The sequence below is a fragment of the Macrotis lagotis genome, chromosome 1 (assembly GCF_037893015.1).
Source record: "Macrotis lagotis isolate mMagLag1 chromosome 1, bilby.v1.9.chrom.fasta, whole genome shotgun sequence".
Lineage (NCBI taxonomy): Eukaryota > Metazoa > Chordata > Mammalia > Peramelemorphia > Peramelidae > Macrotis > Macrotis lagotis.
In genome coordinates, this window is record NC_133658.1 from 428,543,701 (window position 1) to 428,554,163 (window position 10,463).

Here is a 10,463-nt window from a genome sequence, read left to right on the forward strand (position 1 = left end):
AATACAATGATGTATGTCATGGAACACTATTGTTCTATTAGAAACCAAGAGGGCTGGGATTTCAGGGAAGCCTGGAGGGATTTGCATGAGTTGATGCTGAGTGAGATGAGCAGAACCAGAAAAACACTGTGCACCCTAACAGCAACATGGGAGTGATGATCAACCTTGAAGGACTTGCTCATTCCATCAGTGCAACAAGTGGGAACAATTTTGGGCTGTCTGCAAAGGAGAGTGCCATCTGTATCCAGATAAGGAGCTGTGGAGTTTGAACAAAGTTCAAGGACTATTCCCTTTAATTTAGAAAAAAAACAGATATCTTTTTGTCAGATCTTGTTATTTCTTAGACTTTTTGTCTCTTCCTTACAGATATGATTTCTCTCTCTCATCACATTCAATTTGGATCGATGTCTAGCATGGAAACAGTAAAGACTGACAGATTGCTTTCGGGGGGGGAGAAGTAAGATTGGGGGAAAACTGTAAAACTCAAATAATATCTTTAATAAAAATAAATCTAAAAAATAAATAAATACAATGGTACAAGAACAGTAGGGAGAAAAAATATCAGGGAAAGATAAATTCATTGATTTACATTCACTCTAACCTAAGGACTGCAGCCAGTTAGCACAGAAAGTAAGAATGCTGAATCTGGAGTCAGGAAAATTCATCTTCCAGAATGCACATTCACCCTCAGACACTTAATAGTCACAACCTTGGGCAATTTTCCTCATCTGTACAATGAACTGGAAAAGGAAATGGGATTAAGTTAATCAAATTACAAAAATTTTGCTTATTGATGAGTATTGAAAGCTGGCCTTGGCGTTTGAAAGACCAGGGTCCATGTCTAGTTTCGAGCCCCATTTTGTGATTTGGGGGCAAGACAAATATCCTTTCAATTCCCTGAGTCAAACTTGGACAAAAATAGAGGGATTTGGGAGCGGCTAGGTGGCGCAGTGGATAGAGCACCGGCCCTGGAGTCAGGAGTACCTGAGTTCAAATCCGGCCTCAGACACTTAATAATTACCGATCTGTGTGGCCTCGGGCAAGCCAGATAGCCCCATGGTCTTGCAAAAACTAAAAACAAAGCAAAACAAAAAAAGAGGGATTTCCTTTACCAGAAATCCCCAATAAAATACCAATACTGGTTTTATTCCATTGTTTCATCCCACCATAGGAAGTGGCTCTATCAGTGAGGCCCTCGTGGCCATTCTATCAAACGAGTCTCTGACCAGGGGCCTGGGGGCAGTTGGCATTTGCTGTCTGCCTTACTAGTAAAAGGCTCATACCCCCTCCCCACCACCCGTCCCCACCCCTCCCCTGCCCCCAAACACCCCCCCCCCCCGAGGATGCAGTGTTTGGTCCCTCACACAGGTCGGAGGACGACAGCTGGTGTGAGACTTTATTATTCAACTTGAAACATCATTTACCCCCGATTCCAAGGGGGCACTTCCTTCTCCCCAGCCCAGAGAGGCGGATGGAGCGAGTCCCGTTATCATTTCCCTGTCCTCCCCGAGGGCAAGCCTGGGCCCCCGGCTCGGAAGGGGCCGAGTCCGGACTGGGGAGTCCCGAGCTGCGGGGCGGAGAGCGGAGGGTCCTCGGCGGGCTGCGGCTGGCGGGAGCACGAGGGCCGGGCAGCTCGATCACTGGCATTTAATGACCACACGCCGGCCGCGTGCACGTGCGCGTGCGCGGTGGTCCCCCAGCTGCCCCCCCCCCCCCCCGGCTCTGAGGACGTCACCGCCGCGGGCGGGGCTCCAGAGACCCAGCGGGCTCTGCCCTGCGTAGCGCGGCCGCGCCGCTAGGCGGAGTCCCCGGGGAAAACGTTAGGAGAGCGTCGGAGGCGGGCCTCGGAGGGGTGGTTGCTAGGCAGCCGAGCCGGAAGTCGAGCATGGGCTGCCGGGAGTTGTAGTTGAAAGCCAAGAGGAAGGCGGGATTGGCCGATTCCCGCCGCATTGGACCTGACCTGGAAGTGGAAAGGAGCCCGCCCTCCTCGCTCGGGCGGGTCGGCGTATTCCGGGCAAGGAGTTGGCATACAGTAAGCGCTTCCTAAGTGCCGGGCAAGTTATTGTTGCTGCTGTTAATAGTAATGATAACGGCCCCGGAGTCAGGAGGACCTGAGTTCAAATCCGACCTCAGACACTTAATAATGACCTAGCAGTGTGGCCTTGGGCAAGCCACTGAACCCCATTCCTTGCAAAAAAAATAAAACATAAAGAGAAAAAAATATGCTTAAATCTGCACTCATAGTTCACTGACTCTGGAGGTGAATAGCAGTTTTCATCATGGGTTGTTTGTTCTTTACTCTGGAAGAAGACTGATCAGGTTATGCCATAACATGCAAGCAAACCGCATTTGAGTGAGGGGTGCTGTGCAAGGTCGGTCACCAGCCTCACTCTCTCCTCTGGAGTCATCTAGCATCAGGACAACTGGAGATGAATTTGGAATTGTCCTGCATCATTGTATTATTCAGTGTAACTAAGTATAAGTTAGAATATTGCTGTTACTGTGTACAATATTCTCCTGGTCCTGCTCACTTCACTTTGTATCAGTTCATATAAGTTTTGGGATATGATTTTTTCAATTCAACATTTATATTTTGTTAAATATATTTTTATATTTTGAATATACTGTGCAAAGGAACAGGGTATTCAAAGAAAAAGCAAAATATAGCATAAAAAATTGCATTCTACTGTGTGATAAAAATGGTGCTTTATGAAGAATAATTAACCTGGCAATCATTTAAGATTCATTGCACAGGGAGAGACTAAAGTCGGAGAGATGAAGTAGAAAGTTCTTAGTTGAGTACAATTCATAAACATTCTGTAGTAGAAAAATATATTTCTTTCTACCACTAGAGGGTGAAAAACACTTGCTGTAGTCTCTGTGGAGAGTTTATCTCTCTGTAGAAATCCTAACTTAGTTTCAAGAGCATCAAAATAATATGATTTGATTGAAGTTTTGTACTTGTCACGAAATGGAAAAGGGCAGCATTTTTCAAACTACTTTGGTTATAGAAAAAATAGAGAATTTGAATACAATGATGGAAGCCAGAAATGCAATCCACTGGAAATATGTTAAGACAAGAACAAAGGTGCTGGTGAAAGTTAATCACTGGAGCAAAAAGCACCAAAAAATCTGGCATATCCCAACTGTCTTCTAGAAACAATCCAAGGTAATTTTAATATTCTGCCTCAGCTGCCTGAAGAAAGAGAAGATGAAGAATCAAGTATGCAGGATGCCCAAACTCTGATATACAGCAACAGAGATTGACATGAATGGGAAATGCACTGCCTGGTTGTGGGGGATCAAGCAAGCAAACAGTCCTGATCCATCACAAGCCTGCAGGGGGGTTAAAGAAAACCTGCAAGAAAGGGAAAAAAAAGAAAAGAAAAAGGTGACATGCCATCCTCTCCACCCAATAAGGTGACCATGTACACTTGAGGGCTGTGGGGATCACGTAGTGGATTGGAGTAAGGAAGACTTTACTACAGAGTTCAAATCTGACCTCAAATATTCTCTAACTATGTGACCCTGGGCAAGTCACTTAACCCTGTTTGCTTCAGATTCCTCATTTGAATACTAGCCACTCCAGTTATCTTTGCCAAGAAAATCCCAAATGGGATTTTGAACATGACTGAACAACAAAGCTCACCATCTTCTAATAATAACTAGCACTTATATAACACTTAAAGTTCTTTATACACATTATGTCATTTGTTCCTCACAACAAATCCTGTGAGATAGATTACCATTCTCATTTTACAGAGGAGAAAGGTTAAACATCTTGTTCAAGGTCTCACACAGTTCAAAAGTATCTTGAGTCTGGATTTGAACTCAGGTCTTTCTCACTTCAGATCAAACATGATCCACTATGCCTCCTAGCTCCTTTTTTTTGTTAGATTTTTTTTTTTGGCAATGGGGTTAAGTGACTTGCCCAAGGTCCAAGTGGTTAAAAAAAAATTTGACAAGGTACTTAACTCCATTCCAAAAAGTGTGCTGAACCTAAGGACACAAACACAACCATTTATACTTGTAGCTCAGGCTGATCTGGATTTGCCCAGTTCTACTCATGAAGGTGCCTTTGAAGCACATCCAGATCACCTCCTTACACCTTCTTAGACCAGAAGCTTTCATCTCTAAAACTGGCAAGACTAAGCCAACTGAGCCCCTAGATCTTTTCTTCTACCCTCTAACCATGGTTAGCACTGATGCTGTGAACTGACTGATGAAAGACGAAGGACTCTCTTTCCCATCTCTCTTATCTAAATGCTGAGAAATGGGCCCAGGGATCTTTATTTCCATTCTGTGTTGTTTTTCCTCCTTTCAGCTGCCTGAGGTAATCCCCATGGGACTAAAAGCTGGAGTAGGATTGTGAATGGGGTGGGTATAGCCAGCTAACTCATAATGGAAGCAAAGCCAGGATTCCTTGGGACTCAAGTTTGAGGGAGGTTATGGATTCAGATTTGGGACTGTGCTCTAGAGGAACCAATCTAAGCTATGAACCTCATCCTCTTTCCCTTCTGGGAAACTGAGGTGATCAGGTGAAGAAGAGGATTATGCTTCTGAAGGACTAAGTTTTTATAATTGTAATTAAATCTTTGAAAGTAAATATTTCTAAAAAATAAAAAAAAGTAAATATTTCTGAGTAAAAGCTAATCTGACTCAATTTAATGGCTAAGTGGAACTGGGGTAGAAGGATACCACTCACTACACCTGAGGGAGAACATCACTGGGGGAGTTGGAGCACTGGCAGAGAACCTAGACACCTCTCAATTTCATTAAGGGTGTCAGAGAGGCCCAGTGCAATGTAACACACCTAACCTTCCAGACAGTAAGAGCTAGGGTAGACTGTTACCCATCGTAATAGGGGAATATCACAAAAGGGAGTTGGAAAGTAAGGGGTGAGTGGGTGGGAATGGGGAGAGAAGGTATGAGTGTAGAAGCATGGTGGCAAGTTGTGGAGAATCAAGAGCACAGTCAGGAGGGGACTAAAAGGTAATTCAACCTGGGCTTGTCACCAAAATAGAGGCCCCTAGAAGGAATTTACCAATGGGATAAGGAGATCAACATAGCCAAGGGTTGTTTCAGAGTAAGAAAACCCCAGGTGCTAAAGGAAGTTCCAAGGTAGTAAGGCAGCTGAGTGAGAGTGTCAAAGTCCAGAGAGTTGAGAGCATAGCCAGTAAGGGCATTATAGTAGATAAAGGAAGATAACCAAAGTCAAACTGTGGAAAGCAAAACAGAGCAAAATGCAATCCGCATATAGCAAGAGGACCATCACCTACTAGAAATAAAATCACATAGTTGGCAAGTAGTTTGGAACAGATATCAACTTCCCTTCCTATCTTAAATAGGACTATAATTTGCAGAGGTTTCATGGGTTATTTTAGGGAGAATTACTTAAAAGGGAATAACATTATTTTCTATGACTCTAAATGTGAGTCTTATGTTTCTATTAACTTTTTTGTGAACTGGTGTGTTTGTAAAGGGAGCTCGTAACTTTCCTTGGAGAGTACAAGATACTCAAAGTTCCCAGATCATTTGGATGTGGATAGTAGAGGTTTCCAAAGTTACTTGGACCTTTTTTCAAGAGGCAGTCTCTTATATCTAAGGGTTATATAAGATAAGACTAATGAGTTATGCATGTAGTTTTAAAAGACATATTTATAAACTGAAAAAGCTACAAATGACAAATATTAAGAATTTTAGAAACCAACAACTGAAAGGAACAATTAAACAAATTAAAATTGATAAATCATTAGCTAATTTAGATTTTGATTTTTTTTTTAAGAAAGAGAATGGGAAAATCTAAATGACCAAATTACAAATGAGAAGGAGAAATAATAAATGTCAGGATATAAAGTTAGTGTGTGCTTTGCAGGAAGATAGCAAGGGGGCTGAAAGGACATCTTTCATCTGCCCCAAAAGACTTACCCCTGTCCCAAAGTAATGACTTCTATCTGTACTAGCACAAGGCAACTTCTGTCTCCTGCTACCATCTAGGTGGTAGGAAATGGGGTTTGAATGACCACCCATTTTCACCCTCCACCAACCAGTTCCTTATTCTTATTCCCTTCAACCTTCCCCCAGAAAGTTTCAACCCAGTCCTTCTACTGTGTCTTGTGGAATACTTGTTCCATAGGTAACAAACTTTCTTCAACCTTTTCTTCTCTTACTCCTTTCATCTACTAGCTGACTCCCCATGGATGATACAAACTTCCCTGGTCATCCTTTCTAGTACTGGTCTCTCCTTTTCTCATTCTGAATGGTCAAGAAAGAGGAGTATTCCTTACTTTCTTTTGCCATTCCCAGGTTCTCTCTTATCTTCATCACTCAGAATAATTCATACTATTTACATCTAGTAATCCAATCAAAATCCTGGTAGCTGTTGTCTACAGACTTCCAGGATATTCCCCTTCCTTCTTCAATGAATTTGATACATAGATCACAATTTTTTCTTTCCTCCCTAACTTCTGTCTTCACACAAGGAGACTTCAACATGCACAATTCTCAAACAGTTTAATTTCTCAGTTCTTCAACCTACTCATTTCCCAAGGGCTATCCCTCTATCCCTATTCAGTCACACAAAAGATGGTCATCTCCTTGATCTTGCCATCACCCATAAATATAGGACCTTCATGTTCAAGAATTCTGAAATATCCTTCTCTGACCATAAACTGTTCACTTTTCATGTGCCCCTTTGCCTTCCCTTACAAAACCTTATTCTTCATCTGTATCATGACCTCAAATCCCTAGACTCTTCCATCCTTATCCAGGATATCTCCCCATACTAGCCACTCTTTCCTATTTTCCACATCTTGGTAACTTGGTGAATTAATTCAAATATACCATCTGCTTTTGAATGCTTAGTCCCCAAATCAATTATACCTTGCCAAGCCTCAGCCTTGGATCACTCCTATAGTTTGTCACCTTTTGCCTACACACATGATGCTTAATGAAAGTAGAGAAAATTCCACAACTGTTCTTATTGGGTTGACTACAAATGTATTTCACAAACTCAACTGGTCTCATTGCTTCTAGGCAAGCCAATGCTATCTCCCTTATCAACTCACTATTCCATTTTCCACAGCAGTCTTCTAAACCTTTTCTTCCTTTCTCAAACCTACCAATGCTAATCCCTCTCCCTCCCCTCTCAGCTGAGATCCTTGCCTCATATTTTTTTAGGGGTTTTTTTTGCAAGGCAAATGGGGTTAAGTGACTTGCCCAAGGCCACACAGCTAGGTAATTATTAAGTGTCTGAGGCCGGATTTGAACTCAGATACTCCTGATTCTAGGGCCGGTGCTCTATCCACTGCGCCACCTAGCCGCCCCTTTCATATTTAGCAGAAAAAAAAAATTTGAGACTATTTGGCATGAGTACCCTCTTCTCCCCTCTTCCCCATCTCTCCTCACTCAGGGATCTTCTGCCATTATCTCCTCCTTTACCCATGTCTAAACTAATGATATTGGGGCGGCTAGGTGGCGTAGTGGATAAAGCACCGGCCTTGGAGTCAGGAGTAGCTGGGTTCAAATCCCCTCTCAGACACTTAATAATTACCTAGCTGTGTGGCCTTGGGCAAGCCACTTAACCCTGTTTGCCTTGCAAAAACCTAAAAAACAAAACAAAACAAATAAATTAATGATATTCCTAACCATATTCCTAACCCCTCAACCTGTTCAAGTGATCTGATTCCATCCCATTTCTTTCTACAGATTGTTCCTTCAATCATTCTCACTTTATTTTCAATTTCTTCCTGTCCCTTGTCTTATTCTCTACAGCCTACAAACATGCACATGTCTCCTCCATCCTCAAAAAAACCCTTAATTTGATCTATCCCTGCTAATCATCATCCTATATATCTTTTGCTCTTTATAACTAAACACTTTAGAAAAAGCCATCTGTGATAAGTCCAACCATTTTTCTCCTCTCACTCTCTTTATTGCTTCCCCTTATAATTCAGTTTCTGACCTTATTATTCCACTAACAATGTTCTCTCCAAAGTAACCAATGATCTCTTCCTGTCCAAATCTAATTAACTTTTCTCATTTTCCTCAACCTCTCTGTAGCCTTCTTCTTAATATTTTCTTCTCTCTAGGTTTTCAGAACACAATTCTCAATTCTACCTATCAGACTATTCTTTACTAGATTCTCATCTAAATCACATTCTTTAATTATAAGTGTCCCTCAGCAATCTATCCTGGCCCATCTTCTTTTATTTATACTCCTTCATTTGGTAATCTTGGTGATGAGCTGCCATCTCTATAATGGTGGTTCTCAAGTCTTAACTACCTATTGTTGTTGTTTGTCATTCATTTGTGAAGAAAACCAATGACATCATAATGAGTAATATCTTGACTTCCATGTGAGTTGGATTTAAGAGAAGTAGAGTTGCAAAAAGTCTTAAACTTCATTCTGTCTTCCAGAGTCATCAAAGTCCAAGGGCAAGACAAAGTCAGGAGCACTAGGGACAGCCCAGAATGCAGTGGATGACCTTAGCATCTTCAGTGTCTTACCAGATTCTAAGCACTGCCCAGTACCTGCTTCAGCCACTTTCATAACTGTTGGAACAATTTATTCTCGTCATATACTTTGGGTACACATTCCCTTAGAATGGGATTCTTCTATTCTCTAGAAGAAATAAAATGACTTGGGGTGGCCAGGTGGTGCAGTGGATAGAGCACTGGCTCTGGAGTCAGGAGGACCTGAGTTCAAATCTGGTCTCAGACACTTAATAATTACCTAGCTGTGTGACCTTGGGCAAATCACTTAAACCAATTGCCTTGCAAAAAGTAAAAAAAGAAAAAAAGAAATAAAATTACTTGAAAGCAGGGACTATTTTTCCTTTAATTTTTATATTGCTAGTACCCAGAAAAGTATTTTGTATAAGCAGATGTTTAGTTAATAGGCTATTGAACTGGATTAAATTGAATTGGATTTAGAGCTTGAAAGGATTTTAGTGGTTTTCTAGTCCAATCCCCTGATTTTCTTTAGCTCAGGTCCAGAGAAGTCAATCTCTTCCTCTTCCTTCTCCTATTCCTCTTCTTTTTCATCATAGCTAACATATTTATGGTGCTTATTATGTGTCAGCACTGTGTTTAATTTATTATAAATGTTATCTCATTTGATTTTATCAACAATCCTGCAAGGCAGCCACTATTATTACCCTCATTTTATAGTTGAGAAAACTGAAGGTTAGTTAAGTGACTTGTCCAGGGTCACATAACTAGTGAGAGTCTGAAGTCAGATTCAAAATCCTATCTGTCTATTAACCTCTAGTCTCATATCTCCAATTACCTTTCAGAACCCTGAAAAACTAGTAGACATCTTAAACTCATTATGTCCAAAAATGAATTATCTCTTTCCCTAAATCTCCCCCCACCCTCCCTTCCCTATTATAGTATCACCCTCTCAATCTCTTAAACTCACAACCTAGACTCCTCCTCATCGCTTACCCCACATCCCATCTGTTGCCAGTGAAATTTTGATGATTTAATTCTGGAACATCTCTTGAAGATGCCCCCTTCTCCCCTTTGATACTGCCACCTCTACACTGGTGAGGTTTCTCATCTGCTAGTGCTTGTAAGAGCCTGGCAGGTTTGCTTGCCTCAGCTTTCTCACTCCAATTCATCCTCCATTCAACCACCAAAGTGATTTTTCTAACCTCCCTAAGTCAATAAACTATAATGCTTTCCTATTCCCTCCAAGATTAAAAACAAAATTCTCTAAGAGTTAAAGCTTCATAAGCTACTTCTCTGCCTATCTTTTAATGCCCTTATACCCACTTTAGTCTTCAACACAGACTCTTCCATCAGTGACACTAGACTTCTTGCTGTTCCAGGAAGGAACATCTCTTGGCTCAGGGACATTTTCTCTCACTTTCTCCCCTAACAGGAAAACAGAGATTTATATATATAGATATGTACATATCTATCCATATATATATATATATATATATATATATATATATATATATATATATATATATATATCTTATTTGTACAGATTTATTTGCTTTTTTGTCTCTTCTGTTAGAATTTGAACTTCTTGAGGGCAGGGGCAGTCTTTTGCTGCTTTTTGTATCACCAACATTTAGTATATCAATATATTGGAAATAATTTATAGAAGGAAAGCACTAGAATTAAGAAGGCAGGTTTTCCTGCCCTGTAGAAGATGAGTTTTTAACTGGGACTTGAAGGAAGCCAGGGAAGCCAGGAAGCAGAGATGAGAAAGGAGAACCTTCCTTCGGGGTGGGGGTGGGGGGAAGACATACAAGAGGCAGCTAGGTGGCTCAGTGAATAGAGGACTAGACCTGGAATCAGGAATATCAGAGTTCAAATTCAGCCTCAGAAACTAGCTGTGTGTCCCTGGATAAGTCATTTAACCTCTGTTCACCTTAATCTCCTGGAGAAGGAAATTGCAAACCACTTTAGTACCTTTACCAAGAAAACCCCACAAGGAACAGGACTGA